Below are 27,959 nucleotides of genomic sequence, written 5' to 3' on the forward strand. Positions count from 1 at the left end.
TAAAACAATAACAAAAAGAAGATATGTTTGCTTTTTTCATATCTGGTGGAATTTGAAAGAGGAAACAAAAGTGAAAAAGCCAACGGCACGCAGTATTCCCAAGTACTGTATGCGCTCGACGCTGCTTAACTTCGGTGATCGGACGTGAACCGGTGTTTTCAGCGTGATATGGCCGTTGCCGAGAGTGCTAGTTAATAATTCGAATTTAAATTAAGTGAGACAAATTAACCTTCATCATTTTAAAACAATAACAAAAAGAAAACATGTTTGCTTTTTTCATATCTATTAAAATTTAAAAGAGGAAAAAAAAGTGAAAAAGCCAACGGCACGCAGTGTTCCTAAGTGGTCTCCCTCCCAAGTAGTGACTGCGCTCGACGCTGCTTAACTTCGGTTATCTGACGAGAACCGGTGTATTCAGCGTGATATGGCCGTTGCCGAGAGTGCTAGTTAATAATTTGAATTTAATTAACCATCATCTTTATAAAACAATAACAAAAAGAAGATATGTTTGCTTTTTTCATATCTGGTGGAATTTAAAAGAGGAAACAAAAGTGAAAAAGCAAACGGCACGCAGTATTCCCAAGTACTGTATGCGCTCGACGCTGCTTTACTTCGGTGATCGGACGTGAACCGGTGTTTTCAGCGTGATATGGCCGTTGCCGAGAGTGCTAGTTAATAATTCGAATTTAAATTAAGTGAGACAAATTAACCTTCATCATTTTAAAACAATAACAAAAAGAAAATATGTTTGCTTTTTTCATATCTATTGGAATTTAAAAGAGGAAAAAAAAGTGAAAAAGCTTACGGCACGCAGTGTTCCTAAGTGGTCGCCCTCCCAAGCACTGACTGCGCTCGACGCTGCTTAACTTCGGTTATCGGACGAGAACCGGTGTATTCAGCGTTATATGGCCGTTGCCGAGAGTGCTAGTTAATAATTTGAATTTAATTAACTTTCATCTTTATAAAACAATAACAAAAAAGAAGATATGTTTGCTTTTTTCATATCTGGTGGAATTTGAAAGAGGAAACTAGAGTGAAAAAAGCAAACGGCACGCAGTATTCCCAAGTACTGACTGCGCTCGACGCTGCTAACGTCGGCGATCGGACGAGAACCGGTGTTCTCAGCGTGATATGGCCGTTGCCGAGAGTGCTAGATAATAATTCGAATTTAAATTAAGTGAGACAAATTAACCTTCATCTTTTTCAAACAATAACAAAAATAAAATATGTTTGCTTTTTTCATATCTATTGGAATTTAAAAGAGGAAAAAAAAGTGAAAAAGCTAACGGCACGCAGTGTTCCTAAGTGGTCGCCCTCCCAAGTACTGACTGCGCTCGACGCTGCTTAACTTCGGTTATCTGACGAGAACCGGTGTATTCAGCGTGATATGGCCGTTGCCGAGAGTGCTTGTTAATAATTTGAATTTAATTAACTTTCATCTTTATAAAACAATAACAAAAAGAAGATATGTTTGCATTTTTCATATCTGGTGGAATTTGAAAGAGGAAACAAAAGTGAAAAAGCCAACGGCACGCAGTATTCCCAAGTACTGTATGCGCTCGACGCTGCTTAACTTCGGTGATCGGACGTGAACCGGTGTTTTCAGCGTGATATGGCCGTTGCCGAGAGTGCTAGTTAATAATTCGAATTTAAATTAAGTGAGACAAATAAACCTTCATCATTTTAAAACAATAACAAAAAGAAAACATGTTTGCTTTTTTCATATCTATTAAAATTTACAAGAGGAAAAAAAGTGAAAAAGCCAACGGCACGCAGTGTTCCTAAGTGGTCTCCCTCCCAAGTAGTGACTGCGCTCGACGCTGCTTAACTTCGGTTATCGGACGAGAACCGGTGTATTCAGCGTTATATGGCCGTTGCCGCGAGTGCTAGTTAATAATTTGAATATAATTAACTTTCATCTTTATAAAACAATAACAAAAAAGAAGATATGTTTGCTTTTTTCATATCTGGTGGAATTTGAAAGAGGAAACAAAAGTGAAAAAGCCAACGGCACGCAGTATTCCCAAGTACTGTATGCGCTCGACGCTGCTTAACTACGGTGATCGGACGTGAACCGGTGTTTTCAGCGTGATATGGCCGTTGCCGAGAGTGCTAGTTAATAATTCGAATTTAAATTAAGTGAGACAAATTAACCTTCATCATTTTAAAACAATAACAAAAAGAAAACGTGTTTACTTTTTTCATATCTATTAAAATTTAAAAGAGGAAAAAAAGTGAAAAAGCCAACGGCACGAAGTGTTCCTAAGTGGTCTCCCTCCCAAGTAATGACTGCGCTCGACGCTGCTTAACTTCGGTATTCTGACGAGAATCGGTGTATACAGCGTGATATGGCCGTTGCCGAGAGTGCTAGTTAATAATTCGAATTTAAATTAAGTGAGACAAATTAACCTTCATCATTTTAAAACAATAACAAAAAGAAAATATGTTTGCTTTTTTCATATCTATTGGAATTTAAAAGAGGAAAAAAAAGTGAAAAAGCTTACGGCACGCAGTGTTCCTAAGTGGTCGCCCTCCCAAGCACTGACTGCGCTCGACGCTGCTTAACTTCGGTTATCGGACGAGAAACGGTGTATTCAGCGTGATATGGCCGTTGCCGAGAGTGCTAGTTAATAATTTGAATTTAATTAACTTTCATCTTTATAAAACAATAACAAAAAGAAGATATGTTTGCTTTTTTCATATCTGGTGGAATTTGAAAGAGGAAACAAAAGTGAAAAAGCCAACGGCACGCAGTATTCCCAAGTACTGTATGCGCTCGACGCTGCTTAACTTCGGTGATCGGACGTGAACCGGTGTTTTCAGCGTGATATGGCCGTTGCCGAGAGTGCTAGTTAATAATTCGAATTTAAATTAAGTGAGACAAATTAACCTTCATCATTTTAAAACAATAACAAAAAGAAAACATGTTTGCTTTTTTCATATCTATTAAAATTTAAAAGAGGAAAAAAAAGTGAAAAAGCCAACGGCACGCAGTGTTCCTAAGTGGTCTCCCTCCCAAGTAGTGACTGCGCTCGACGCTGCTTAACTTCGGTTATCTGACGAGAACCGGTGTATTCAGCGTGATATGGCCGTTGCCGAGAGTGCTAGTTAATAATTTGAATTTAATTAACCATCATCTTTATAAAACAATAACAAAAAGAAGATATGTTTGCTTTTTTCATATCTGGTGGAATTTAAAAGAGGAAACAAAAGTGAAAAAGCAAACGGCACGCAGTATTCCCAAGTACTGTATGCGCTCGACGCTGCTTTACTTCGGTGATCGGACGTGAACCGGTGTTTTCAGCGTGATATGGCCGTTGCCGAGAGTGCTAGTTAATAATTCGAATTTAAATTAAGTGAGACAAATTAACCTTCATCATTTTAAAACAATAACAAAAAGAAAATATGTTTGCTTTTTTCATATCTATTGGAATTTAAAAGAGGAAAAAAAAGTGAAAAAGCTTACGGCACGCAGTGTTCCTAAGTGGTCGCCCTCCCAAGCACTGACTGCGCTCGACGCTGCTTAACTTCGGTTATCGGACGAGAACCGGTGTATTCAGCGTTATATGGCCGTTGCCGAGAGTGCTAGTTAATAATTTGAATTTAATTAACTTTCATCTTTATAAAACAATAACAAAAAAGAAGATATGTTTGCTTTTTTCATATCTGGTGGAATTTGAAAGAGGAAACTAGAGTGAAAAAAGCAAACGGCACGCAGTATTCCCAAGTACTGACTGCGCTCGACGCTGCTAACGTCGGCGATCGGACGAGAACCGGTGTTCTCAGCGTGATATGGCCGTTGCCGAGAGTGCTAGATAATAATTCGAATTTAAATTAAGTGAGACAAATTAACCTTCATCTTTTTCAAACAATAACAAAAATAAAATATGTTTGCTTTTTTCATATCTATTGGAATTTAAAAGAGGAAAAAAAAGTGAAAAAGCTAACGGCACGCAGTGTTCCTAAGTGGTCGCCCTCCCAAGTACTGACTGCGCTCGACGCTGCTTAACTTCGGTTATCTGACGAGAACCGGTGTATTCAGCGTGATATGGCCGTTGCCGAGAGTGCTTGTTAATAATTTGAATTTAATTAACTTTCATCTTTATAAAACAATAACAAAAAGAAGATATGTTTGCATTTTTCATATCTGGTGGAATTTGAAAGAGGAAACAAAAGTGAAAAAGCCAACGGCACGCAGTATTCCCAAGTACTGTATGCGCTCGACGCTGCTTAACTTCGGTGATCGGACGTGAACCGGTGTTTTCAGCGTGATATGGCCGTTGCCGAGAGTGCTAGTTAATAATTCGAATTTAAATTAAGTGAGACAAATAAACCTTCATCATTTTAAAACAATAACAAAAAGAAAACATGTTTGCTTTTTTCATATCTATTAAAATTTACAAGAGGAAAAAAAGTGAAAAAGCCAACGGCACGCAGTGTTCCTAAGTGGTCTCCCTCCCAAGTAGTGACTGCGCTCGACGCTGCTTAACTTCGGTTATCGGACGAGAACCGGTGTATTCAGCGTTATATGGCCGTTGCCGCGAGTGCTAGTTAATAATTTGAATATAATTAACTTTCATCTTTATAAAACAATAACAAAAAAGAAGATATGTTTGCTTTTTTCATATCTGGTGGAATTTGAAAGAGGAAACAAAAGTGAAAAAGCCAACGGCACGCAGTATTCCCAAGTACTGTATGCGCTCGACGCTGCTTAACTACGGTGATCGGACGTGAACCGGTGTTTTCAGCGTGATATGGCCGTTGCCGAGAGTGCTAGTTAATAATTCGAATTTAAATTAAGTGAGACAAATTAACCTTCATCATTTTAAAACAATAACAAAAAGAAAACGTGTTTACTTTTTTCATATCTATTAAAATTTAAAAGAGGAAAAAAAGTGAAAAAGCCAACGGCACGAAGTGTTCCTAAGTGGTCTCCCTCCCAAGTAATGACTGCGCTCGACGCTGCTTAACTTCGGTATTCTGACGAGAATCGGTGTATACAGCGTGATATGGCCGTTGCCGAGAGTGCTAGTTAATAATTCGAATTTAAATTAAGTGAGACAAATTAACCTTCATCATTTTAAAACAATAACAAAAAGAAAATATGTTTGCTTTTTTCATATCTATTGGAATTTAAAAGAGGAAAAAAAAGTGAAAAAGCTTACGGCACGCAGTGTTCCTAAGTGTTCGCCCTCCCAAGCACTGACTGCGCTCGACGCTGCTTAACTTCGGTTATCGGACGAGAAACGGTGTATTCAGCGTGATATGGCCGTTGCCGAGAGTGCTAGTTAATAATTTGAATTTAATTAACGTTCATCTTTATAAAACAATAACAAAAAGAAGATATGTTTGCTTTTTTCATATCTGGTGGAATTTAAATGAAGAAACAAAAGTGAAAAAACAAACGGCACGCAGTATTTCCAAGTACTGTATGCGCTCGACGCAGCTTTTTTTCGGTGATCGGACGTGAACCGGTGTTTTCAGCGTGATATGGCCGTTGCCGAGAGTGCTAGTTAATAATTCGAATTTAAATTAAGTGGAACAATTTAACCTTCATCATTTTAAAACAATAACAAAAAGAAAACATGTTTGCTTTTTTCTTATCTATTAAAATTTAAAAGAGGAAAAAAAGTGAAAAAGCCAACGGCACGCAGTGTTCCTAAGTGGTCGCCCTCCCAAGGACTGACTGCGCTCGACGCTGCTTAACTTCGGTTATCTGACGAGAACCGGTGTATTCAGCGTGATATGGCCATTGCCGAGAGTGCTAGTTAATAATTTGAATATAATTAACTTTCATCTTTATAAAACAATAACAAAAAAGAAGATATGTTTGCTTTTTTCATATCTGGTGGAATTTAAAAGAGGAAACAAAAGTGAAAAAGCAAACGGCACGCAGTATTCCCAAGTACTGTATGCGCTCGACGCTGCTTTACTTCGGTGATCGGACGTGAACCGGTGTTTTCAGCGTGATATGGCCGTTGCCGAGAGTGCTAGTTAATAATTCGAATTTAAATTAAGTGAGACAAATTAACCTTCATCATTTTAAAACAATAACAAAAAGAAAATATGTTTGCTTTTTTCATATCTATTGGAATTTAAAAGAGGAAAAAAAAGTGAAAAAGCTTACGGCACGCAGTGTTCCTAAGTGGTCGCCCTCCCAAGCACTGACTGCGCTCGACGCTGCTTAACTTCGGTTATCGGACGAGAACCGGTGTATTCAGCGTTATATGGCCGTTGCCGAGAGTGCTAGTTAATAATTTGAATTTAATTAACTTTCATCTTTATAAAACAATAACAAAAAAGAAGATATGTTTGCTTTTTTCATATCTGGTGGAATTTGAAAGAGGAAACTAGAGTGAAAAAAGCAAACGGCACGCAGTATTCCCAAGTACTGACTGCGCTCGACGCTGCTAACGTCGGCGATCGGACGAGAACCGGTGTTCTCAGCGTGATATGGCCGTTGCCGAGAGTGCTAGATATTAATTCGAATTTAAATTAAGTGAGACAAATTAACCTTCATCTTTTTCAAACAATAACAAAAATAAAATATGTTTGCTTTTTTCATATCTATTGGAATTTAAAAGAGGAAAAAAAAGTGAAAAAGCTAACGGCACGCAGTGTTCCTAAGTGGTCGCCCTCCCAAGTACTGACTGCGCTCGACGCTGCTTAACTTCGGTTATCTGACGAGAACCGGTGTATTCAGCGTGATATGGCCGTTGCCGAGAGTGCTTGTTAATAATTTGAATTTAATTAACTTTCATCTTTATAAAACAATAACAAAAAGAAGATATGTTTGCATTTTTCATATCTGGTGGAATTTGAAAGAGGAAACAAAAGTGAAAAAGCCAACGGCACGCAGTATTCCCAAGTACTGTATGCGCTCGACGCTGCTTAACTTCGGTGATCGGACGTGAACCGGTGTTTTCAGCGTGATATGGCCGTTGCCGAGAGTGCTAGTTAATAATTCGAATTTAAATTAAGTGAGACAAATAAACCTTCATCATTTTAAAACAATAACAAAAAGAAAACATGTTTGCTTTTTTCATATCTATTAAAATTTACAAGAGGAAAAAAAGTGAAAAAGCCAACGGCACGCAGTGTTCCTAAGTGGTCTCCCTCCCAAGTAGTGACTGCGCTCGACGCTGCTTAACTTCGGTTATCGGACGAGAACCGGTGTATTCAGCGTTATATGGCCGTTGCCGCGAGTGCTAGTTAATAATTTGAATATAATTAACTTTCATCTTTATAAAACAATAACAAAAAAGAAGATATGTTTGCTTTTTTCATATCTGGTGGAATTTGAAAGAGGAAACAAAAGTGAAAAAGCCAACGGCACGCAGTATTCCCAAGTACTGTATGCGCTCGACGCTGCTTAACTACGGTGATCGGACGTGAACCGGTGTTTTCAGCGTGATATGGCCGTTGCCGAGAGTGCTTGTTAATAATTCGAATTTAAATTAGTGAGACAAATTAACCTTCATCATTTTAAAACAATAACAAAAAGAAAACGTGTTTACTTTTTTCATATCTATTAAAATTTAAAAGAGGAAAAAAAGTGAAAAAGCCAACGGCACGAAGTGTTCCTAAGTGGTCTCCCTCCCAAGTAATGACTGCGCTCGACGCTGCTTAACTTCGGTATTCTGACGAGAATCGGTGTATACAGCGTGATATGGCCGTTGCCGAGAGTGCTAGTTAATAATTCGAATTTAAATTAAGTGAGACAAATTAACCTTCATCATTTTAAAACAATAACAAAAAGAAAATATGTTTGCTTTTTTCATATCTATTGGAATTTAAAAGAGGAAAAAAAAGTGAAAAAGCTTACGGCACGCAGTGTTCCTAAGTGGTCGCCCTCCCAAGCACTGACTGCGCTCGACGCTGCTTAACTTCGGTTATCGGACGAGAAACGGTGTATTCAGCGTGATATGGCCGTTGCCGAGAGTGCTAGTTAATAATTTGAATTTAATTAACGTTCATCTTTATAAAACAATAACAAAAAGAAGATATGTTTGCTTTTTTCATATCTGGTGGAATTTAAATGAAGAAACAAAAGTGAAAAAACAAACGGCACGCAGTATTTCCAAGTACTGTATGCGCTCGACGCAGCTTTTTTTCGGTGATCGGACGTGAACCGGTGTTTTCAGCGTGATATGGCCGTTGCCGAGAGTGCTAGTTAATAATTCGAATTTAAATTAAGTGAGACAAATTAACCTTCATCATTTTAAAACAATAACAAAAAGAAAACATGTTTGCTTTTTTCTTATCTATTAAAATTTAAAAGAGGAAAAAAAGTGAAAAAGCCAACGGCACGCAGTGTTCCTAAGTGGTCGCCCTCCCAAGGACTGACTGCGCTCGACGCTGCTTAACTTCGGTTATCTGACGAGAACCGGTGTATTCAGCGTGATATGGCCATTGCCGAGAGTGCTAGTTAATAATTTGAATATAATTAACTTTCATCTTTATAAAACAATAACAAAAAAGAAGATATGTTTGCTTTTTTCATATCTGGTGGAATTTGAAAGAGGAAACAAAAGTGAAAAAGCCAACGGCACGCAGTATTCCCAAGTACTGTATGCGCTCGACGCTGCTTAACTTCGGTGATCGGACGTGAACCGGTGTTTTCAGCGTGATATGGCCGTTGCCGAGAGTGCTAGTTAATAATTCGAATTTAAATTAAGTGAGACAAATTAACCTTCATCATTTTAAAACAATAACAAAAAGAAAACATGTTTGCTTTTTTCATATCTATTAAAATTTACAAGAGGAAAAAAAGTGAAAAAGCCAACGGCACGCAGTGTTCCTAAGTGGTCTCCCTCCCAAGTAATGACTGCGCTCGACGCTGCTTAACTTCGGTATTCTGACGAGAATCGGTGTATACAGCGTGATATGGCCGTTGCCGAGAGTGCTAGTTAATAATTCGAATTTAAATTAAGTGAGACAAATTAACCTTCATCATTTTAAAACAATAACAAAAAGAAAATATGTTTGCTTTTTTCATATCTATTGGAATTTAAAAGAGGAAAAAAAAGTGAAAAAGCTTACGGCACGCAGTGTTCCTAAGTGGTCGCCCTCCCAAGTAGTGACTGCGCTCGACGCTGCTTAACTTCGGTTATCGGACGAGAACCGGTGAATTCAGCTTGATATGGCCGTTGCCGAGAGTGCTAGTTAATAATTTGAATTTAATTAACCTTCATCTTTATAAAACAATAACAAAAAGAAGATATGTTTGCTTTTTTCATATCTGGTGGCATTTGAAAGAGGAAACAAAAGTGAAAAAGCAAACGGCACGCAGTATTCCCAAGTACTGACTGCGCTCGACGCTGCTAACGTCGGCGATCGGACGAGAACCGGTGTTCTCAGCGTGATATGGCCGTTGCCGAGAGTGCTAGATAATAATTCGAATTTAAATTAAGTGAGACAAATTAACCTTCATCTTTTTCAAACAATCACAAAAAGAAAATATGTTTGCTTTTTTCATATCTATTGGAATTTAAAAGAGGAAAAAAAAGTGAAAAAGCTAACGGCACGCAGTGTTCCTAAGTGGTCGCCCTCCAAAGTACTGACTGCGCTCGACGCTGCTTAACTTTGGTTATCGGACGAGAACCGGTGTATTCAGCGTGATATGGCCGTTGCCGACAGTGCTAGTTAATAATTTGAATTTAATTAACCTTCATCTTTATAAAACAATAACAAAAAGAAGATATGTTTGCTTTTTTCATATCTATTGGAATTTAAAAGAGGAAAAAAAAGTGAAAAAGCTTACGGCACGCAGTGTTCCTAAGTGGTCGCCCTCCCAAGTAGTGACTGCGCTCGACGCTGCTTAATTTCGGTTATCGGACGAGAAACGGTGTATTCAGCGTGATATGGCCGTTGCCGAGAGTGCTAGTTAATAATTTGAATTTAATTAACGTTCATCTTTATAAAACAATAACAAAAAGAAGATATGTTTGCTTTTTTCATATCTGGTGGAATTTAAATGAAGAAACAAAAGTGAAAAAACAAACGGCACGCAGTATTTCCAAGTACTGTATGCGCTCGACGCAGCTTATTTTCGGTGATCGGACGTGAACCGGTGTTTTCAGCGTGATATGGCCGTTGCCGAGAGTGCTAGTTAATAATTCGAATTTAAATTAAGTGAGACAAATTAACCTTCATCATTTTAAAACAATAACAAAAAGAAAACATGTTTGCTTTTTTCTTATCTATTAAAATTTAAAAGAGGAAAAAAAGTGAAAAAGCCAACGGCACGCAGTGTTCCTAAGTGGTCGCCCTCCCAAGGACTGACTGCGCTCGACGCTGCTTAACTTCGGTTATCTGACGAGAACCGGTGTATTCAGCGTGATATGGCCATTGCCGAGAGTGCTAGTTAATAATTTGAATTTAATTAACTTTCATCTTTATAAAACAATAACAAAAAGAAAATATGTTTGCTTTTTTCATATCTGGTGGAATTTGAAAGAGGAAACAAAAGTGAAAAAGCAAACGGCACGCAGTATTCCCAAGTACTGTATGCGCTCGACGCTGCTTAACTTCGGTGATCGGACGTGAACCGGTGTTTTCAGCGTGATATGGCCGTTGCCGAGAGTGCTAGTTAATAATTCGAATTTAAATTAAGTGAGACAAATTAACCTTCATCATTTTAAAACAATAACAAAAAGAAAACATGTTTGCTTTTTTCATATCTATTAAAATTTACAAGAGGAAAAAAAAGTGAAAAAGCCAACGGCACGCAGTGTTCCTAAGTGGTCTCCCTCCCAAGTAATGACTGCGCTCGACGCTGCTTAACTTCGGTATTCTGACGAGAATCGGTGTATACAGCGTGATATGGCCGTTGCCGAGAGTGCTAGTTAATAATTCGAATTTAAATTAAGTGAGACAAATTAACCTTCATCATTTTAAAACAATAACAAAAAGAAAATATGTTTGCTTTTTTCATATCTATTGGAATTTAAAAGAGGAAAAAAAAGTGAAAAGGCTTACGGCACGCAGTGTTCCTAAGTGGTCGCCCTCCCAAGTAGTGACTGCGCTCGACGCTGCTTAACTTCGGTTATCGGACGAGAACCGGTGAATTCAGCTTGATATGGCCGTTGCCGAGAGTGCTAGTTAATAATTTGAATTTAATTAACCTTCATCTTTATAAAACAATAACAAAAAGAGGATATGTTTGCTTTTTTCATATCTGGTGGCATTTGAAAGAGGAAACAAAAGTGAAAAAGCAAACGGCACGCAGTATTCCCAAGTACTGACTGCGCTCGACGCTGCTAACGTCGGCGATCGGACGAGAACCGGTGTTCTCAGCGTGATATGGCCGTTGCCGAGAGTGCTAGATAATAATTCGAATTTAAATTAAGTGAGACAAATTAGCCTTCATCTTTTTCAAACAATAACAAAAAGAAAATATGTTTGCTTTTTTCATATCTATTGGAATTTAAAAGAGGAAAAAAAAGTGAAAAAGCTAACGGCACGCAGTGTTCCTAAGTGGTCGCCCTCCCAAGTACTGACTGCGCTCGACGCTGCTTAACTTTGGTTATCGGACGAGAACCGGTGTATTCAGCGTGATATGGCCGTTGCCGACAGTGCTAGTTAATAATTTGAATTTAATTAACCTTCATCTTTATAAAACAATAACAAAAAGAAGATATGTTTGCTTTTTTCATATCTATTGGAATTTAAAAGAGGAAAAAAAAGTGAAAAAGCTTACGGCACGCAGTGTTCCTAAGTGGTCGCCCTCCCAAGTAGTGACTGCGCTCGACGCTGCTTAATTTCGGTTATCGGACGAGAAACGGTGTATTCAGCGTGATATGGCCGTTGCCGAGAGTGCTAGTTAATAATTTGAATTTAATTAACCTTCATCTTTATAAAACAATAACAAAAAGAAGATATGTTTGCTTTTTTCATATCTGGTGGAATTTAAAAGAGGAAACAAAAGTGAAAAAACAAACGGCACGCAGTATTCCCAAGTACTGTATGCGCTCGACGCTGCTTAACTTCGGTGATCGGACGTGAACCGGTGTTTTCAGCGTGATATGGCCGTTGCCGAGAGTGCTAGTTAATAATTCGAATTTCAATTAAGTGAGACAAATTAACCTTCATCATTTTAAAACATTAACAAAAAGAAAACATGTTTGCTTTTTTCATATCTTCTAAAATTTAAAAGAGGAAAAAAAAGTGAAAAAGCCAACGGCACGCAGTGTTCCTAAGCGGTCTCCCTCCCAAGTAATGACTGCGCTCGACGCTGCTTAACTTCGGTTATCGGACGAGAACCGGTGAATTCAGCGTGATATGGCCGTTGCCGAGAGTACTAGTTAATAATTTGAATTTAATTAACCTTCATCTTTATAAAACAATAACAAAAAGAAGATATGTTTGCTTTTTTCATATCTGGTGGAATTTAAAAGAGGAAACAAAAGTGAAAAAACAAACGGCACGCAGTATTCCCAAGTACTGTATGCGCTCGACGCTGCATAACTTCGGTGATCGGAAGTGAACCGGTGTTTTCATCGTGATATGGCCGTTGCCGAGAGTGCTAGTTAATAATTCGACTTTAAATTAAGTGAGACAAATTAACCTTCATCATTTTAAAACAATAACAAAAAGAAAACATGTTTGCTTTTTTCATATCTATTAAAATTTAAAAGAGGAAAAAAAGTGAAAAAGCCAACGGCACGCAGTGTTCCTAAGTGGTCTCCCTCGCAAGAAGGTACTGCGCTCGACGCTGCTTAACTTCGGTTATCGGACGAGAACCGGGGTATTCAGCGTGACATTGCCGTTGCCGAGAGTGCTAGTTAATAATTTGAATTTAATTAACTTTCATCATTATAAAACAATAACAAAAAAGAAGATATGTTTGCTTTTTTCATATCTGGTGGAATTTGAAAGAGGAAACAAAAGTGAAAAAGCCAACGGCACGCAGAATTCCCAAGTACTGTATGCGCTCGACGCTGCTTAACTTCGGTGATCGGACGTGAACCGGTGTTTTCAGCGTGATATGGCCGTTGCCGAGAGTGCTAGTTAATAATTCGAATTTAAATTAAGTGAGACAAATTAACCTTCATCATTTTAAAACAATAACAAAAAGAAAACCTGTTTGCTTTTTACATATCTATTAAAATTTAAAAGAGGAAAATAAAGTGAAAAAGCCAACGGCACGCAGTGTTCCTAAGTGGTCTCCCTCCCAAGTAATGACTGCGCTCGACGCTGCTTAACTTCGGTTATCGGACGAGAACCGGTGAATTCAGCGTGATATGGCCGTTGCCGAGAGTGCTAGTTAATAATTTGAATTTAATTAACCTTCATCTTTATAAAACAATAACAAAAAGAAGATATGTTTGCTTTTTTCATATCTGGTGGAATTTAAAAGAGGAAACAAAAGTGAAAAAACAAACGGCACGCAGTATTCCCAAGTACTGTATGCGCTCGACGCTGCATAACTTCGGTGATCGGAAGTGAACCGGTGTTTTCATCGTGATATGGCCGTTGCCCAGAGTGCTAGTTAATAATTCGAATTTAAATTAAGTGAGACAAATTAACCTTCATCATTTTAAAACAATAACAAAAAGAAAACATGTTTGCTTTTTTCATATCTATTAAAATTTAAAAGAGGAAAAAAAGTGAAAAAGCCAACGGCACGCAGTGTTCCTAAGTGGTCTCCCTCGCAAGTAGTGACTGCGCTCGACGCTGCTTAACTTCGGTTATCGGACGAGAAACGGTGTATTCAGCGTGATATGGCCGTTGCCGTGAGTGCTAGTTAATAAATTGAATTTAATTAACTTTCTTCTTTATAAAACAATAACAAAAAGAAGATATGTTTGCTTTTTTCATATCTGGTGGAATTTGAAACAGGAAACAAAAGTGAAAAAGCAAGCGGCACGCAGTATTCCCAAGTACTGACTGCGCTCGACGCTGCTTAACTTCGGTGATCGGACGTGAACCGGTGTTTTCAGCGTGATATGGCCGTTGCCGAGAATGCTAGTTAATAATTCGAATTTAAATTAAGTGAGACAAATTAACCTTCATCATTTTAAAACAATAACAAAAAGAAAACATATTTGCTTTTTTCATATCTATTAAAATTTAAAAGAGGAAAAAAAAGTGAATAAGCCAACGGCACGCAGTGTTCCTAAGTGGTATCACTCCCAAGTAATGACTGCGCTCGACGCTGCTTAACTTCGGTTATCGGACGAGAACCGGCGTATTCAGAGTGATATGGCCGTTGCCGAGAATGCTAGTTAATAATTTGAATTTAATTAACTTTCTTCTTTATAAAACAATAACAAAATGAAGATATGTTTGCTTTTTTCATATCTGGTGGAATTTAAAAGAGGAAACAAAAGTGAAAAAGCAAACGGCACGCAGTATTGCCAAGTACTGTATGCGCTCGACGCTGCTTTACTTCGGTGATCGGACGTGAACCGTTGTTTTCAGTGTGATATGGAAGTTGCCGAGAGTGCTAGTTAATAATTCGAATTTAAATTAAGTGAGACAAATTAACCTTCATCATTTTAAAACAATAACAAAAAGAAAACGTGTTTGCTTTTTTCATATCTATTAAAATTTAAAAGAGGAAAAAAAGTGAAAAAGCCAACGGCACGCAGTGTTCCTAAGTGGTCGCCCTCCCAAGTACTGACTGCGCTCGACGCTGGTTAACTTCGGTTATCGGACGAGAACCGGTGTATTCAGCGTGATATGGCCGCTGTTGTAAATTAGAGATAATACCGGTTGTTTTTTATCTATATCCAGATTGTATTTTCTACACTTGTGTTTTTTATGCATCGCGGTCATTCTTGTAATCTTTATTTTTTATCGCGATGCCTTAACTATATAACCGGATAACATTCCGATAACGTTGGTCAGTTCTCAAAGTCAGTTCAGTGTATTGTTCCCGGATATTAATATTAATGTTTTAATTAAATTAATAAAGAGTTTATAACCAGTTAAACCCAGAGTCGTTCTTGCGTCAAACAACAACAGGTTATGGGCCCAGCACGCTTCCACTGCGCAGAGGTTTAGAAGTCATAAGAAGTTCAACGCCGGGAAGATTATCCTTTAAGGTGCGGAGTCAAACGTAGAATGGCCGGAAATCACCTGGGACGATTCGAGACGTTAACTAAAGATAATTATGATACCTGGAAAATGCAAGTGGAAGCCCTGCTTCAAAAGAACGACCTCTGGGAGTACGTAGATGGAACTTCAACGAGGCCAACTCCGGTGCGGGGAACGGAAGGAAACGCCCAGGCGGTCGCTACCTGGGACAGTAATGATCGAAAAGCAAGAGCGGACCTAATCTTGTCGATCAGTCCGTCGGAGTTGAAGCAAGTAAAGAATTGCACGACCTCACGGGAACTATGGCAGAAGCTCGAATCCATCTACCAGTCCAGTGGACCTGCCCGGAAAGCCACGCTGCTGAAGAAACTGACCCTCAAGAAAATGAAGGAGGGAGAAGATGTCCGGGATCACGTCCGAGAATTCTTCGACGCAGTAGGCAAGTTGGCTGACATGGGAGTAGCTGTAAACGACGACCTACTGGCCATTATGTTGTTATACAGTCTACCAGAATCGTTCGAGAACTTCCGGTGCGCAATAGAGTCCAGGGATACGTTACCTGATCCGGAAGCCTTGAAAATAAAGATCCTGGAGGAATCGGACGCCAAGAACTCAAGGGAAGACGAACCCGTGCAGAATGCGATGATGGGCAGTAACCACTTTTCCCGGAAAACTGCAGAAAGGGGTAGAGGAAGAGGCTTACGTGGACGAGGAAGCACGACCTTCAAGTACAAGTGTCATGGATGCAGGAAACCCGGCCACAAGGTAGCCGATTGCCCCGACAGAGACAATGGTTCAGAAAGAAAAACCAGAAAGAAGGAAAACGCCCATCATGTACTGGCAGAAAATTTGGCCGAGGAAGAATTCGCATTGCACCTGAACGCTGATCACGATTCCTGGTGCCTGGACAGCGGAGCCACCTCGCATATGACTTCCAGCAGAGACTGCTTCAATGATTACGAAGAGACCACGAAATCTTTAAACCTGGCCACTGCAGATCCAACGAAGATACGAGGTGTTGGCGAAGTAAAAGTACACGCAACGAATGGCAGCGACAATCGAATTCTTCGCCTGGAACGAGCCCTTCATGTCCCGGATTTAAGAACAAATCTCCTATCCATTGCCAAGATGACAGACAAAGGACATGAGGTCACATTCAAGAAGTCGCAGGCCTGGATTAAAACGGCAACCGGAGAAGTGTTTGCAGTTGCTGACAGAGTTGGAGACCTTTATTTCCTGAGAAAGGCTGAAGAAACGGTCCATGCAGTGCAAGCGGAAATAAAGCCTAGAAGCAACCTGGAGAACTGGCATTTCCTACTCGGTCACTTGAACGAGAGAAGTTTAAAGGAAATGGCCCGGAAGAATTTGGCTACGGGACTCAACATTGAAAAAGATGGGAGCCTGGGAATCTGCCAAATCTGTATCAAAGGAAAGCAATCGAAGGAGCCGTTCCCGAAAACGGAAGATAGCCGAACCTCGCATGTCCTGGAAATAGTACACTCTGACGTATGCGGCCCGATGAGAGTAACGTCGATGAGTGGAGCCAAGTACATCGTCGTTTTCACTGATGATTATTCCCGGTGGAGTGAAGTCAGCTTTTTAAAACACAAGAGCGAAGTGTTGAAAGCCTTCAAAGAATTCAAGCATCGAGCTGAAGTGGAAACCGGGAGAAAAATCAAGACCTTGCAGTCCGACAACGGAACCGAATACTGCAACAATGAATTCGACAGATTCCTGAAAAACTCTGGGATAAAAAGAAGACTCACCGTACCATACACCCCGGAACAGAATGGCATTGCTGAAAGAAAGATCAGAACACTCCTGGATATGGCCCGATGTATGATGATACAAGCGCAACTTCCACCATCATTCTGGGCAGAAGCGATGGCCACTGCTAATTACATTCGAAACCGTTGTACTTCCCGAAGCGTAAATGGAGAAGTACCATTTACCAGATGGACCGGAAAGAAGCCATCCCTGCAACATTTGAAGATTTTCGGCGACAAAGCTTTGCTGTTGGACGAAAATAAAAGGAAGGGGAAGTTTGCAGCCAGGAGCAAAGAATGCGTTTTCATCGGCTATTCTCAAGTCTCGAAGGCCTATCGACGCTTGTGTCCCATTCGACCGAATCCCAATCGACCGAACGCGTTTCCCATTCAACCGAAAACAGCCCAAATGTGCGGTTTTGGGAAAATATATATCAAAATTTAAAAAGCAAACGTTTTCACTTTTTTTAAGACTTTTTTTTACCCTACAGTTTTCGTTGTAGATATATATTGATGTTTGAAATGCAAAAATTAACTTAAAGAGTGATTGATAACGGAGAGAATTGCTAATAAAGGCGGCTTTCTTTACATTAATAATGGCTACTTTTTTCAATTGAATAAGAAAAAGGATAAAACTAGTTACTATAATTGTAGAAATCCCTCCTGTAAGGTTCGAATAATAGAAGTAACCTAACCTAACCAAACCAAACCAAACCTAACCAAACCTGACCAAACCTGACCAAACCAGACCAAACCAAACCAAAACCTAACCTAACCTAACCTAACCTAACCTAACCTAACCTGACCAAACCTGACCAAACCTGACCAAACCTGACCAAACCTGACCAAACCTAACCTAACCTAACCTAACCTAACCTAACCTAACCTAACCTAACCTAACCTAACCTAACCTAACCTAACCTAACCTGACCAAACCAAACCTAACCTAACCTAACCTAACCAGACCAAACCTGACCAAACCTGACCTAACCTGACCAAACCTGACCAAACCTAACCTAACCTAACCTAACCTGACCAAACCTAACCTAACCTAACCTAACCTAACCAAACCTGACCAAACCTAACCTAACCTAACCTAACCTGACCAAACCTAACCTAACCTAACCAAACCTAACCAAACCTAACCTGACCAAACCTAACCTGACCAAACCTAACCTAACCTAACCTGACCTAACCTGACCTAACCTAACCTAACCTAACTAACCTAACCTAACCTAACCAAACCTGACCAAACCTAACCAAACCTGACCAAACCAAACCAAACCTGACCAAACCAAACCAAACCTGACCAAACCAAACCAAACCTAACCTAACCTAACCTAACCAAACCTAAACCTAACCAAACCAAACCAAACCAAACCAAACCTAACCTAACCTAACCTAACCAAACCTAACCTAACCTAACCTAACCTAACCTAACCACACCAAACCTAACCTAACCTAACCTAACCAAACCTAACATAACAGTAATGTTTTGGAAAAGGCATATTATTTGAGAAGTCAATGAAGCTAAACATGAACATTTTGGAAAAGGCGTACCATAGTAAAATGATTAGTAAAATATTACTAACCTAACATAACGAACCCAAACCTAACCAAACATAACAGTAAAGTTATGAAAAAGGCATATTATTTGAGAAGTCAATGAAGGTATAAAACATCAATATTTTGGAAATATATAGTATTTTGTTAAATGATTTATAAAATATTACTAACCTAACTTAACCAAACCAAACCTAACCAAACATAACAGTAATGTTTTGGAAAAGGCATATTATTTGAGAAGTCAATGAAGCTAAACATAAATATTTTGGAAAAGGCGTAGAATAGTTAAATGATTTATAAAATATTATTAACCTAACCTAACCTAACTTACAATTTCCTTCTCTGAGTTTGAACCCGAGCCTCTGAATTAAAAGCCTGATATTCTACCATGCTACTGCGGTGATTCGAAATCCTCACAGACATTTAATTAACTAATTCTTTCAAATAAATTCCCACTCAGCAGAAACCCGCCATTGGGCTGGAAATTTAAATAAATTCTCCATAAAAAACCAAAAAGCGGTTTCGGTCGAATGGGATTCGGTCCAATGGGATAATACCCTATCGACTATGGGTTCCGTCCGAGAAGCAAATTTACCGAAGTCGAAATGTCAAGTTCCTGGGAGAATTAAATAAACAAGGCGGATATGATGATTTCGTCACTCCAGAAGTCAACCTGAAATACGGAAGCAAAGCTAAAGGCGAAATCGAAGTCCCGGCCACTACACACGCTGCAAAACCGTCTGGCAGAGAAGAATTCAAAGAAGTCAAAAAGGAGTTCAAAGATGAAACCCCGGAAGAATATAATGACCAGGAAAACGAGGACGTCTTCGAAGAACCCTCAGAAACCCTCGTTCTGAAGAAAGGTCCTGGAAGACCGAAGAAAATAAGAACTGGAGTACCCGGACGACCGAAGAAATCATTCAACATGATTCCGAGCGTCTCAGAAGAGTCTACTGAAGAGGCTACTGACGAGCAAGAAACCCTGCCCGATGAGTCAGCAAACCTAGCCATCTTATCAGAACCTTTGTCCATGAAGCAAGCCCTGGCTTCTCCGTACGCAAACGATTGGAGGAAAGCAGTAACGGAAGAGTTCGTTTCGCTTATCAAGTGCGAAACCTGGGACATCGTTGACTGTCCGGAAAACCAGAAGGTCCTTGGAAATCGCCTAGTCTTCCGAACGAAGTACTTACCCAGCGGAGAAGTAGAGAAAAGGAAAGCCAGGCTCGTAGCGAAAGGTTTTGCCCAGAGACCAGGGATCGACTACCAAGAGACGTTCGCACCCGTCATTAGATCCAGCTCCATAAGACTGCTCATGGCCCTTGCTGTGGAAATCGGTTTGGAAGTCAACCAAATGGATGTCGTCACGGCCTATCTTAATGGCGAACTCGAGGAGGAAAAATATATGGTCGTCCCGGAAGGATTAACAGAATCCCTCGAAGAAATCATAAAGTCAACCCGGTTCGACAAGTCGATCATTGCCGGAGAAAAGAAATGGACCAGCGACCTGGAAGAAGAGGGACATATAGCCGTCCGGTATCTACCAACAGAGGAAATGCCAGCTGACATCTGTACAAAGAGCCTGTTCCGTCCGAAGCATCTCCTCTGCGTCAAAGCCCTTGGACTGGAAATAATTAAATGACCACCCCCTGGATAGAAGATTGAAACCACCGATATTAAGAGGGACTGTTGTAAATTAGAGATAATACCGGTTGTTTTTTATCTATATCCAGATTATATTTTCTACACTTGTGTTTTTTATGCATCGCGGTCATTCTAATAATCTTTATTTTTTATCGCGATGCCTTAACTATATAACCGGATAACATTCCGATAACGTTGGTCAGTTCTCAAAGTCAGTTCAGTGTATTGTTCCCGGATATTAATATTAATGTTTTAATTAAATTAATAAAGAGTTTATAACCAGTTAAACCCAGAGTCGTTCTTGCGTCAAACAACAACAGCCGCTGCCGAGAGTGCTAGTTAATAATTTGAATTTAATTAACCTTCATCTTTATAAAACAATAACAAAAAGAAGATATGTTTGCTTTTTTCATATCTGGTGGAATTTAAAAGAGGAAACAAAAGTGAAAAAACAAACGGCATGCAGTATTCCCAAGTACTGTATGCGCTCGACGCTGCTTAACTTCGATGATCGGACGTGAACCGGTGTTTTCAGCGTGATATGGCCGTTGCCGAGAGTGCTAGTTAATAATTCGAATTTAAATTAAGTGAGACAAATTAACCTTCATCATTTTAAAACAATAACAAAAAGAAAACATGTTTGCTTTTTTCATATCTATTAAAATTTAAAAGAGGAAAAAAAAGTGAAAAAGCCAACGGCACGCAGTGTTCCTAAGTGGTCTCCCTCCCAAGTAGTGACTGCGCTCGACGCTGCTTAACTTCGGTTATCGGACGAGAACCGGTGTATTCAGCGTGATATGGCCGTTGCCGAGAGTGCTAGTTAATAATTTGAATTTAATTAACTTTCATCATTATAAAACAATAACAAAAAAGAAGATATGTTTGCTTTTTTCATATCTGGTGGAATTTGAAAGAGGAAACAAAAGTGAAAAAGCCAACGGCACGCAGTATTCCCAAGTACTGTATGCGCTCGACGCTGCTTAACTTCGGTGATCGGACGTGAACCGGTGTTTTCAGCGTGATATGGCCGTTGCCGAGAGTGCTAGTTAATAATTCGAATTTAGATTAAGTGAGACAAATTAACCTTCATCATTTTAAAACCATAACAAAAAGAAAACATGTTTGCTTTTTTCATATCTATTAAAATTTAAAAGAGGAAAAAAAAGTGAAAAAGCCAACGGCACGCAGTGTTCCTAAGTGGTCTCCCTCCCAAGTAGTGACTGCGCTCGACGCTGCTTAACTTCGGTCATCGGACGAGAACCGGTGTATTCAGCGTGATATCGCCGTTGCCGAGAGTGCTAGTTAATAATTTGAATTTAATTAACTTTCATCTTTATAAAACAATAACAAAAAGAAGATATGTTTGCTTTTTTCATATCTGGTGGAATTTGAAAGAGGAAACAAAAGTGAAAAAGCCAACGGCACGCAGTATTCCCAAGTACTGACTGCGCTCGACGCTGCTAACGTCGGCGATCGGACGAGAACCGGTGTTCTCAGCGTGATATGGCCGTTGCCGAGAGTGCTAGATAATAATTCTAATTTAAATTAAGTGAGACAAATTAACCTTCATCTTTTTCAAACAATAACAAAAAGAAAATATGTTTGGTTTTTTCATATCTTTTGGAATTTAAAAGAGGAAAAAAGTGAAAAAGCTAACGGCACGCAGTGTTCCTAAGTGGTCGCCCTCCCAAGTACTGACTGCGCTCGACGCTGCTTAACATCGGTTATCGGACGAGAACCGGTGTATTCAGCGTGATATGGCCGTTGCCGAGAGTGCTAGTTAATAATTTGAATTTAATTAACTCTCATCTTTATAAAACAATAACAAAAAGAAGATATGTTTGCTTTTTTCATATCTGGTGGAATTTGAAAGAAAAGACAAAAGTGAAAAAGCCAACGGCACGCAGTATTCCCAAGTACTGTATGCGCTCGACGCTGCTTAACTTCGGTGATCGGACGTGAACCAGTGTTTTCAGCGTGATATGGCCGTTGCCGAGAGTGCTAGTTAATAATTCGAATTTAAATTAAGTGAGACAAATTAACCTTCATCATTTTAAAACAATAACAAAAAGAAAACCTGTTTGCTTTTTACATATCTATTAAAATTTAAAAGAGGAAAAAAAAGTGAAAAAGCCAACGGCACGCAGTGTTCCTAAGTGGTCTCCCTCCCAAGTAGTGACTGCGCTCGACGCTGCTTAACTTCGGTTATCGGACGAGAACCGGAGTATTCAGCTTGATATGGCCGTTGCCGAGAGTGCTAGTTAATAATTTGAATTTAATTAACTTTCATCTTTATAAAACAATAACTAAAAGAAGATTTGTTTGCTTTTTTCATATCTGGTGGAATTTGAAAGAGGAAACTAAAGTGAAAAAAGCAAACGGCACGCAGTATTCCCAAGTACTGACTGCGCTCGACGCTGCTAACGTCGGCGATCGGACGAGAACCGGTGTTCTCAGCGTGATATGGCCGTTGCCGAGAGTGCTAGATAATAATTCGAATTTAAATTAAGTGAGACAAATTAACCTTCATCTTTTTCAAACAATAACAAAAAGAAAATATGTTTGCTTTTTTCATATCTATTGGAATTTAAAAGAGGAAAAAAAAGTGAAAAAGTTAACGGCACGCAGTGTTCCTAAGTGGTCGCCCTCCCAAGTACTGACTGCGCTCGACGCTGCTTAACTTCAGTTATCGGACGAGAACCGGTGTATTCAGCGTGATATGGTCGTTGCCGAGAGTGCTAGTTAATAATTCGAATTTAAATTAAGTGAGACAAATTTACCTTCATCATTTTAAAACAATAACAAAAAGAAAACGTGTTTGCTTTTTTCATATCTATTAAAATTTAAAAGAGGAAAAAAAGTGAAAAAGCCAACGGCACGCAGTGTTCCTAAGTGGTCTCCCTCCCAAGTAGTGACTGCGCTCGACGCTGCTTCGGTTATCGGACGAGAACCGGTGTATTCAGCGTGATATGGCCGTTGCCGAGAGTGCTAGATAATAATTCGAATTTAAATTAAGTGAGACAAATTAACCTTCATCTTTTTAAAACAATAACAAAAAGAAAATATATTTGCTTTTTTCATATCTATTGGAATTTAAAAGAGGAAACAAAAGTGAAAAAGCCAACGGTACGCAGTATTCCCAAGTACTGACTGCGCTCGACGCTGCTAACGTCGGCGGTCGGACGAGAACCGGTGTTCTCAGCGTGATATGGTCGTTGCCGAGAGTGCTAGTTAATAATTCGAATTTAAATTAAGTGAGACAAATTAACCATCATTTTAAAATAATAAAAAAAATATGATTGCTTTTTTCATATCTATTAAAATTTAAAAGAGGAAAAAAAAGTGAAAAAGCCAACGGCACGCAGTGTTGCTAAGTGGTCTCCCTCCCAAGTACTGACTGCGCTCGACCCTGCTTAACTTCGGTGATCGGACGAGAACCGGTGTATTCAGCGTGATATGGTCGTTGCCGAGAGTGCTAGGTAATAATTCGAATTTAAATTAAGTGAGACAAATTAACCATCATCTTTTTAAAACAATAACAAAAAGAAAATAAGTTTGCTTTTTTCAAATCTATTGGAATTTAAAAGAGGAAAAAAAAGTGAAAAAGCCAACGGCACGCATTGTTCCTAAGTGGTCTCCCTCCCAAGTAGTGACTGCGCTCGACGCTGCTTAACTTCGGTTATCGGACGAGAACCGGTGTATTCAGCGTGATATGGCCGTTGCCGAGAGTGCTAGTTAATAATTTGAATTTAATTAATTTTCATCTTTATAAAACAATAACAAAATGAAGATATGTGTGCTTTTTTCAAATCGGGTGGAATTTAAAAGAGGAAACAAAAGTGAAAAACCAACGGCCTGCAATATTCCCAAGTACTGACTGCGCTCGACGCTGCTAACGTCGGCGATCGGACGAGAACCGGTGTTCTCAGCGTGATATGGCCGTTGCCGAGAGTGCTTGTTAAAAATTCGAATTTAAATTAAGTGAGACAAATTAACCTTCATCTTTATAAACAATAACAAAAAGAGGATATGTTTGCTTTTTTCATATCGGGTTGAATTTAAAAGAGGAAACAAAAGTGAAAAAGCCAACGGCTTGCAGTATTCCCAAGTACTGACTGCGCTCGACGCTGCTTAACTTCGGTGATCGGACGAGAACCGGTGTATTCAGCGTGATATGGTCGTTGCCGAGAGTGCTAGTTAATAATTCGAATTTAAATTAAGTGAGACAAATTAACCATCATTTTAAAACAATAACAAAATGAAAACATGTTTGCTTTTTTCATATCTATTAAAATTTAAAAGAGGAAAAAAAAACGAAAAAGCCAACGGCACGCAGTGTTCCTAAGTGGTCTCCCTCCCAAGTACTGACGGCGCTCGACGCTGCTTAACTTCGGTGATCGGACGAGAACCGGTGTATTCAGCGAGTTATGGGCTTTGCCGAGAGTGCTAGTTAATAATTTGAATTAAATTAACTTACATCTTTATAAAACAATAACAAAAACAAGATATGTTTGCTTTTTTCATACGTGGTGGAATTTGAAAGAGGAAACAAAAGTGAAAAAGCCAACGGCACGCAGTATTCCCAAGTACTGTATGCGCTCGACGCTGCTTAACTTCGGTGATCGGACGAGAACCGATGTTTTCAGCGTGATATGGCCGTTGCCTAGAGTGCTAGATAATAATTCGAATTTAAATTAAGTGAGACAAATTAACCTTCATCTTTTTCAAACAATAACAAAAAGAAAATATGTTTGGTTTTTTCATATCTCTTGGAATTTAAAAGAGGAAAAAAAGTGAAAAAGCTAACGGCACGCAGTGTTCATAAGTGGTCGCCCTCCCAAGTACTGACTGCGCTCGACGCTGCTTAACATCGGTTATCGGACGAGAACCGGTGTATTCAGCGTGATATGGCCGTTGCCGAGAGTGCTAGTTAATAATTTGAATTTAATTAACTTTCATCTTTATAAAAAAATAACAAAAAGAAGATATGTTTGCTTTTTTCATATCTGGTGGAATTTGAAAGAGGAGACAAAAGTGAAAAAGCCAACGGCACGCAGTATTCCCAAGTACTGTATGCGCTCGACGCTGCTTAACTTCGGTGATCGGACGTGAACCAGTGTTTTCAGCGTGATATGGCCGTTGCCGAGAGTGCTAGATAATAATTCGAATTTAAATAAAGTGAGACAAATTAACCTTCATCATTTTAAAACAATAACAAAAAGAAAACCTGTTTGCTTTTTACATATCTATTAAAATTTAAAAGAGGAAAAAAAAGTGAAAAAGCCAACGGCACGCAGTGTTTCTAAGTGGTCTCCCTCCCAAGTCGTGACTGCGCTCGACGCTGCTTAACTTCGGTTATCGGACGAGAACCGGAGTATTCAGCTTGATATGGCCGTTGCCGAGAGTGCTAGTTAATAATTTGAATTTAATTAACTTTCATCTTTATAAAACAATAACAAAAAAGAAGATATGTTTGCTTTTTTCATATCTGGTGGAATTTAAAAGAGGAAACAAAAGTGAAAAAGCAAACGGCACGCAGTATACCCAAGTACTGTATGCGCTCGACGCTGCTTAACTTCGGTGATCGGACGTGAACCGGTGTTTTCAGCGTGATATGGCCGTTGCCGAGAGTGCTATTTAATAATTCGGATTTAAATTAAGTGAGACAAATTAACCTTCATCATTTTCAAACAATAACAAAAAGAAAACCTGTTTGCTTTTTACATATCTATTAAAATTTAAAAGAGGAACAAAAAAATGAAAAAGCCAACGGCACGCAGTGTTCCTAAGTGGTCTCCCTCCCAAGTAATGACTGCGCTCGACGCTGTTTAACTTCGGTTATCGGACGAGAATCGGTGTATTCAGCGTGATATGGCCGTTGCCGAGAGTGCTAGTTAATAATTTGAATTTAATTAACTTTCATCTTTATAAAACAATAACTAAAAGAAGATTTGTTTGCTTTTTCATATCTGGTGGAATTTGAAAGAGGAAACTAAAGTGAAAAAAGCAAACGGCACGCAGTATTCCCAAGTACTGACTGCGCTCGACGCTGCTAACGTCGGCGATCGGACGAGAACCGGTGTTCTCAGCGTGATATGGCCGTTGCCGAGAGTGCTAGATAATAATTCGAATTTAAATTAAGTGAGAAAAATTAACCTTCATCTTTTTCAAACAATATCAAAAAGAAAATATGTTTGCTTTTTTCATATCTATTGGAATTTAAAAGAGGAAAAAAAAGTGAAAAAGTTAACGGCACGCAGTGTTCCTAAGTGGTCGCCCTCCCAAGTACTGACTGCGCTTGACGCTGCTTAACTTCGGTTATCGGACGAGAACCGGTGTATTCAGCGTGATATGGCCGTTGCCGAGAGTGCTAGTTAATAATTTGAATTTAATTAACCTTCATCTTTATAAAACAATACCAAAAAGAAGATATGTTTGCTTTTTTCATATCTGGTGGAATTTAAAAGAGGAAACAAAAGTGAAAAAGCAAACGGCACGCAGTATTCCCAAGTACTGTATGCGCTCGACGCTGCTTTACTTCGGTGATCGGACGTGAACCGGTGTTTTCAGCGTGATATGGCCGTTGCCGAGAGTGCTAGTTAATAATTCGAATTTAAATTAAGTGAGACAAATTTACCTTCATCATTTTAAAACAATAACAAAAAGAAAACGTGTTTGCTTTTTTCATATCTATTAAAATTTAAAAGAGGAAAAAAAGTGAAAAAGCCAACGGCACGCAGTGTTCCTAAGTGGTCTCCCTCCCAAGTAGTGACTGCGCTCGACGCTGCTTAACTTCGGTTATCGGACGAGAACCGGTGTATTCAGCGTGATATGGCCGTTGCCGAGAGTGCTAGATAATAATTCGAATTTAAATAAAGTGAGACAAATTAACCTTCATCTTTTTAAAACAATAACAAAAAGAAAATATATTTGCTTTTTTCATATCTATTGGAATTTAAAAGAGGAAAAAAAGTGAAAAAGCTAGCGGCACGCAGTGTTCCTAAGTGGTCGCCCTCCCAAGTACTGACTGCGCTCGACGCTGCTTAACTTCGGTTATTGTACGAGAACCGGTGTATTCAGCGTGATATGGCCGTTGCCGAGAGTGCTAGTTAATAATTTGAATTTAATTAATTTTCATCTTTATAAAACAATAACAAAAAGAAGATATGTTTGCTTTTTTCATATCGGGTGGAATTTAAAAGAGGAAACAAAAGGGAAAAACCAACGGCACGCAGTATTCCCAAGTACTGTATGCGCTCGACGCTGCTTAACTTCGGTGATCGGACGAGAACCGGTGTTCTCAGCGTGATATGGCCGTTGCCGAGAGTGCTTGTTAAAAATTCGAATTTAAATTAAGTGAGACAAATTAACCTTCATCTTTATAAAACAATAACAAAAAGAGGATATGTTTGCTTTTTTCATATCGGGTTGAATTTAAAAGAGGAAACAAAAGTGAAAAAGCCAACGGCTTGCAGTATTCCCAAGTACTGACTGCGCTCGACGCTGCTTAACTTCGGTGATCGGACGAGAACCGGTGTATTCAGCGTGATATGGTCGTTGCCGAGAGTGCTAGTTAATAATTCGAATTTAAATTGAGTGAGACAAATTAACCATCATTTTAAAACAATAACAAAATGAAAACATGTTTGCTTTTTTCATATCTATTAAAATTTAAAAGAGGAAAAAAAACGAAAAAGCCAACGGCACGCAGTGTTCCTAAGTGGTCTCCCTCCCAAGTACTGACTGCGCTTGACGCTGCTTAACTTCGGTTATCGGACGAGAACCGGTGTATTCAGCGTGATATGGCCGTTGCCGAGAGTGCTAGTTAATAATTTGAATTTAATTAACCTTCATCTTTATAAAACAATACCAAAAAGAAGATATGTTTGCTTTTTTCATATCTGGTGGAATTTAAAAGAGGAAACAATAGTGAAAAAGCAAACG

The 27,959-nt window shown here is 39.1% G+C and overlaps 65 pseudogenes; all 65 read right to left on the reverse strand.

The window, feature by feature from the left end:
• Nucleotides 1-77: 77 nt before the first annotated feature.
• On the reverse strand, nt 78-180 carry LOC149683093 (5S ribosomal RNA; annotated as a pseudogene).
• A 137-nt stretch (nt 181-317) lies between these two features.
• Nucleotides 318-436, reverse strand: LOC149683094 (5S ribosomal RNA; annotated as a pseudogene).
• Nucleotides 437-798: 362 nt separating this feature from the next.
• On the reverse strand, nt 799-917 carry LOC149683095 (5S ribosomal RNA; annotated as a pseudogene).
• A 363-nt stretch (nt 918-1,280) lies between these two features.
• Nucleotides 1,281-1,399, reverse strand: LOC149683096 (5S ribosomal RNA; annotated as a pseudogene).
• A 122-nt stretch (nt 1,400-1,521) lies between these two features.
• LOC149683097 (5S ribosomal RNA) lies at nt 1,522-1,624 on the reverse strand (annotated as a pseudogene).
• A 136-nt stretch (nt 1,625-1,760) lies between these two features.
• LOC149683098 (5S ribosomal RNA) lies at nt 1,761-1,879 on the reverse strand (annotated as a pseudogene).
• A 123-nt stretch (nt 1,880-2,002) lies between these two features.
• LOC149683099 (5S ribosomal RNA) lies at nt 2,003-2,105 on the reverse strand (annotated as a pseudogene).
• A 136-nt stretch (nt 2,106-2,241) lies between these two features.
• Nucleotides 2,242-2,360, reverse strand: LOC149683100 (5S ribosomal RNA; annotated as a pseudogene).
• Nucleotides 2,361-2,497: 137 nt separating this feature from the next.
• On the reverse strand, nt 2,498-2,616 carry LOC149683101 (5S ribosomal RNA; annotated as a pseudogene).
• Nucleotides 2,617-2,738: 122 nt separating this feature from the next.
• On the reverse strand, nt 2,739-2,841 carry LOC149683102 (5S ribosomal RNA; annotated as a pseudogene).
• A 137-nt stretch (nt 2,842-2,978) lies between these two features.
• LOC149683103 (5S ribosomal RNA) lies at nt 2,979-3,097 on the reverse strand (annotated as a pseudogene).
• A 362-nt stretch (nt 3,098-3,459) lies between these two features.
• LOC149683104 (5S ribosomal RNA) lies at nt 3,460-3,578 on the reverse strand (annotated as a pseudogene).
• A 363-nt stretch (nt 3,579-3,941) lies between these two features.
• On the reverse strand, nt 3,942-4,060 carry LOC149683105 (5S ribosomal RNA; annotated as a pseudogene).
• A 122-nt stretch (nt 4,061-4,182) lies between these two features.
• Nucleotides 4,183-4,285, reverse strand: LOC149683106 (5S ribosomal RNA; annotated as a pseudogene).
• A 136-nt stretch (nt 4,286-4,421) lies between these two features.
• Nucleotides 4,422-4,540, reverse strand: LOC149683107 (5S ribosomal RNA; annotated as a pseudogene).
• Nucleotides 4,541-4,663: 123 nt separating this feature from the next.
• On the reverse strand, nt 4,664-4,766 carry LOC149683108 (5S ribosomal RNA; annotated as a pseudogene).
• Nucleotides 4,767-4,902: 136 nt separating this feature from the next.
• On the reverse strand, nt 4,903-5,021 carry LOC149683109 (5S ribosomal RNA; annotated as a pseudogene).
• Nucleotides 5,022-5,638: 617 nt separating this feature from the next.
• On the reverse strand, nt 5,639-5,757 carry LOC149683110 (5S ribosomal RNA; annotated as a pseudogene).
• A 363-nt stretch (nt 5,758-6,120) lies between these two features.
• On the reverse strand, nt 6,121-6,239 carry LOC149683111 (5S ribosomal RNA; annotated as a pseudogene).
• Nucleotides 6,240-6,602: 363 nt separating this feature from the next.
• Nucleotides 6,603-6,721, reverse strand: LOC149683112 (5S ribosomal RNA; annotated as a pseudogene).
• A 122-nt stretch (nt 6,722-6,843) lies between these two features.
• LOC149683113 (5S ribosomal RNA) lies at nt 6,844-6,946 on the reverse strand (annotated as a pseudogene).
• A 136-nt stretch (nt 6,947-7,082) lies between these two features.
• Nucleotides 7,083-7,201, reverse strand: LOC149683114 (5S ribosomal RNA; annotated as a pseudogene).
• A 123-nt stretch (nt 7,202-7,324) lies between these two features.
• On the reverse strand, nt 7,325-7,427 carry LOC149683115 (5S ribosomal RNA; annotated as a pseudogene).
• Nucleotides 7,428-7,562: 135 nt separating this feature from the next.
• LOC149683116 (5S ribosomal RNA) lies at nt 7,563-7,681 on the reverse strand (annotated as a pseudogene).
• A 137-nt stretch (nt 7,682-7,818) lies between these two features.
• LOC149683117 (5S ribosomal RNA) lies at nt 7,819-7,937 on the reverse strand (annotated as a pseudogene).
• Nucleotides 7,938-8,298: 361 nt separating this feature from the next.
• On the reverse strand, nt 8,299-8,417 carry LOC149683118 (5S ribosomal RNA; annotated as a pseudogene).
• A 123-nt stretch (nt 8,418-8,540) lies between these two features.
• Nucleotides 8,541-8,643, reverse strand: LOC149683119 (5S ribosomal RNA; annotated as a pseudogene).
• A 136-nt stretch (nt 8,644-8,779) lies between these two features.
• Nucleotides 8,780-8,898, reverse strand: LOC149683120 (5S ribosomal RNA; annotated as a pseudogene).
• Nucleotides 8,899-9,035: 137 nt separating this feature from the next.
• On the reverse strand, nt 9,036-9,154 carry LOC149683121 (5S ribosomal RNA; annotated as a pseudogene).
• Nucleotides 9,155-9,515: 361 nt separating this feature from the next.
• LOC149683122 (5S ribosomal RNA) lies at nt 9,516-9,634 on the reverse strand (annotated as a pseudogene).
• Nucleotides 9,635-9,756: 122 nt separating this feature from the next.
• Nucleotides 9,757-9,875, reverse strand: LOC149683123 (5S ribosomal RNA; annotated as a pseudogene).
• Nucleotides 9,876-10,236: 361 nt separating this feature from the next.
• On the reverse strand, nt 10,237-10,355 carry LOC149683124 (5S ribosomal RNA; annotated as a pseudogene).
• A 122-nt stretch (nt 10,356-10,477) lies between these two features.
• LOC149683125 (5S ribosomal RNA) lies at nt 10,478-10,580 on the reverse strand (annotated as a pseudogene).
• Nucleotides 10,581-10,717: 137 nt separating this feature from the next.
• LOC149683126 (5S ribosomal RNA) lies at nt 10,718-10,836 on the reverse strand (annotated as a pseudogene).
• Nucleotides 10,837-10,973: 137 nt separating this feature from the next.
• On the reverse strand, nt 10,974-11,092 carry LOC149683127 (5S ribosomal RNA; annotated as a pseudogene).
• Nucleotides 11,093-11,453: 361 nt separating this feature from the next.
• LOC149683128 (5S ribosomal RNA) lies at nt 11,454-11,572 on the reverse strand (annotated as a pseudogene).
• Nucleotides 11,573-11,694: 122 nt separating this feature from the next.
• Nucleotides 11,695-11,813, reverse strand: LOC149683129 (5S ribosomal RNA; annotated as a pseudogene).
• A 362-nt stretch (nt 11,814-12,175) lies between these two features.
• Nucleotides 12,176-12,294, reverse strand: LOC149683130 (5S ribosomal RNA; annotated as a pseudogene).
• A 361-nt stretch (nt 12,295-12,655) lies between these two features.
• On the reverse strand, nt 12,656-12,774 carry LOC149683131 (5S ribosomal RNA; annotated as a pseudogene).
• Nucleotides 12,775-12,897: 123 nt separating this feature from the next.
• On the reverse strand, nt 12,898-13,000 carry LOC149683132 (5S ribosomal RNA; annotated as a pseudogene).
• A 137-nt stretch (nt 13,001-13,137) lies between these two features.
• On the reverse strand, nt 13,138-13,256 carry LOC149683133 (5S ribosomal RNA; annotated as a pseudogene).
• A 361-nt stretch (nt 13,257-13,617) lies between these two features.
• On the reverse strand, nt 13,618-13,736 carry LOC149683134 (5S ribosomal RNA; annotated as a pseudogene).
• Nucleotides 13,737-13,858: 122 nt separating this feature from the next.
• On the reverse strand, nt 13,859-13,960 carry LOC149683135 (5S ribosomal RNA; annotated as a pseudogene).
• A 138-nt stretch (nt 13,961-14,098) lies between these two features.
• Nucleotides 14,099-14,217, reverse strand: LOC149683136 (5S ribosomal RNA; annotated as a pseudogene).
• Nucleotides 14,218-14,578: 361 nt separating this feature from the next.
• On the reverse strand, nt 14,579-14,697 carry LOC149683137 (5S ribosomal RNA; annotated as a pseudogene).
• Nucleotides 14,698-20,705: 6,008 nt separating this feature from the next.
• On the reverse strand, nt 20,706-20,824 carry LOC149683138 (5S ribosomal RNA; annotated as a pseudogene).
• Nucleotides 20,825-20,947: 123 nt separating this feature from the next.
• On the reverse strand, nt 20,948-21,050 carry LOC149683139 (5S ribosomal RNA; annotated as a pseudogene).
• Nucleotides 21,051-21,187: 137 nt separating this feature from the next.
• On the reverse strand, nt 21,188-21,306 carry LOC149683140 (5S ribosomal RNA; annotated as a pseudogene).
• A 359-nt stretch (nt 21,307-21,665) lies between these two features.
• Nucleotides 21,666-21,784, reverse strand: LOC149683141 (5S ribosomal RNA; annotated as a pseudogene).
• Nucleotides 21,785-21,906: 122 nt separating this feature from the next.
• On the reverse strand, nt 21,907-22,009 carry LOC149683142 (5S ribosomal RNA; annotated as a pseudogene).
• Nucleotides 22,010-22,146: 137 nt separating this feature from the next.
• On the reverse strand, nt 22,147-22,265 carry LOC149683143 (5S ribosomal RNA; annotated as a pseudogene).
• A 362-nt stretch (nt 22,266-22,627) lies between these two features.
• Nucleotides 22,628-22,746, reverse strand: LOC149683144 (5S ribosomal RNA; annotated as a pseudogene).
• A 618-nt stretch (nt 22,747-23,364) lies between these two features.
• LOC149683145 (5S ribosomal RNA) lies at nt 23,365-23,483 on the reverse strand (annotated as a pseudogene).
• A 137-nt stretch (nt 23,484-23,620) lies between these two features.
• LOC149683146 (5S ribosomal RNA) lies at nt 23,621-23,739 on the reverse strand (annotated as a pseudogene).
• A 596-nt stretch (nt 23,740-24,335) lies between these two features.
• On the reverse strand, nt 24,336-24,454 carry LOC149683147 (5S ribosomal RNA; annotated as a pseudogene).
• Nucleotides 24,455-24,576: 122 nt separating this feature from the next.
• Nucleotides 24,577-24,679, reverse strand: LOC149683148 (5S ribosomal RNA; annotated as a pseudogene).
• A 136-nt stretch (nt 24,680-24,815) lies between these two features.
• Nucleotides 24,816-24,934, reverse strand: LOC149683149 (5S ribosomal RNA; annotated as a pseudogene).
• Nucleotides 24,935-25,056: 122 nt separating this feature from the next.
• On the reverse strand, nt 25,057-25,159 carry LOC149683150 (5S ribosomal RNA; annotated as a pseudogene).
• Nucleotides 25,160-25,296: 137 nt separating this feature from the next.
• Nucleotides 25,297-25,415, reverse strand: LOC149683151 (5S ribosomal RNA; annotated as a pseudogene).
• A 364-nt stretch (nt 25,416-25,779) lies between these two features.
• Nucleotides 25,780-25,898, reverse strand: LOC149683152 (5S ribosomal RNA; annotated as a pseudogene).
• A 361-nt stretch (nt 25,899-26,259) lies between these two features.
• Nucleotides 26,260-26,378, reverse strand: LOC149683153 (5S ribosomal RNA; annotated as a pseudogene).
• A 361-nt stretch (nt 26,379-26,739) lies between these two features.
• On the reverse strand, nt 26,740-26,858 carry LOC149683154 (5S ribosomal RNA; annotated as a pseudogene).
• A 136-nt stretch (nt 26,859-26,994) lies between these two features.
• LOC149683155 (5S ribosomal RNA) lies at nt 26,995-27,113 on the reverse strand (annotated as a pseudogene).
• A 121-nt stretch (nt 27,114-27,234) lies between these two features.
• Nucleotides 27,235-27,337, reverse strand: LOC149683156 (5S ribosomal RNA; annotated as a pseudogene).
• A 373-nt stretch (nt 27,338-27,710) lies between these two features.
• Nucleotides 27,711-27,829, reverse strand: LOC149683157 (5S ribosomal RNA; annotated as a pseudogene).
• Nucleotides 27,830-27,959: the final 130 nt, after the last annotated feature.

The sequence above is a fragment of the Phalangium opilio genome, unplaced genomic scaffold (genome assembly GCF_054372755.1).
Source record: "Phalangium opilio isolate 3A_F unplaced genomic scaffold, DU_Popi_V2 ptg000037l_1, whole genome shotgun sequence".
NCBI lineage: Eukaryota > Metazoa > Arthropoda > Arachnida > Opiliones > Phalangiidae > Phalangium > Phalangium opilio.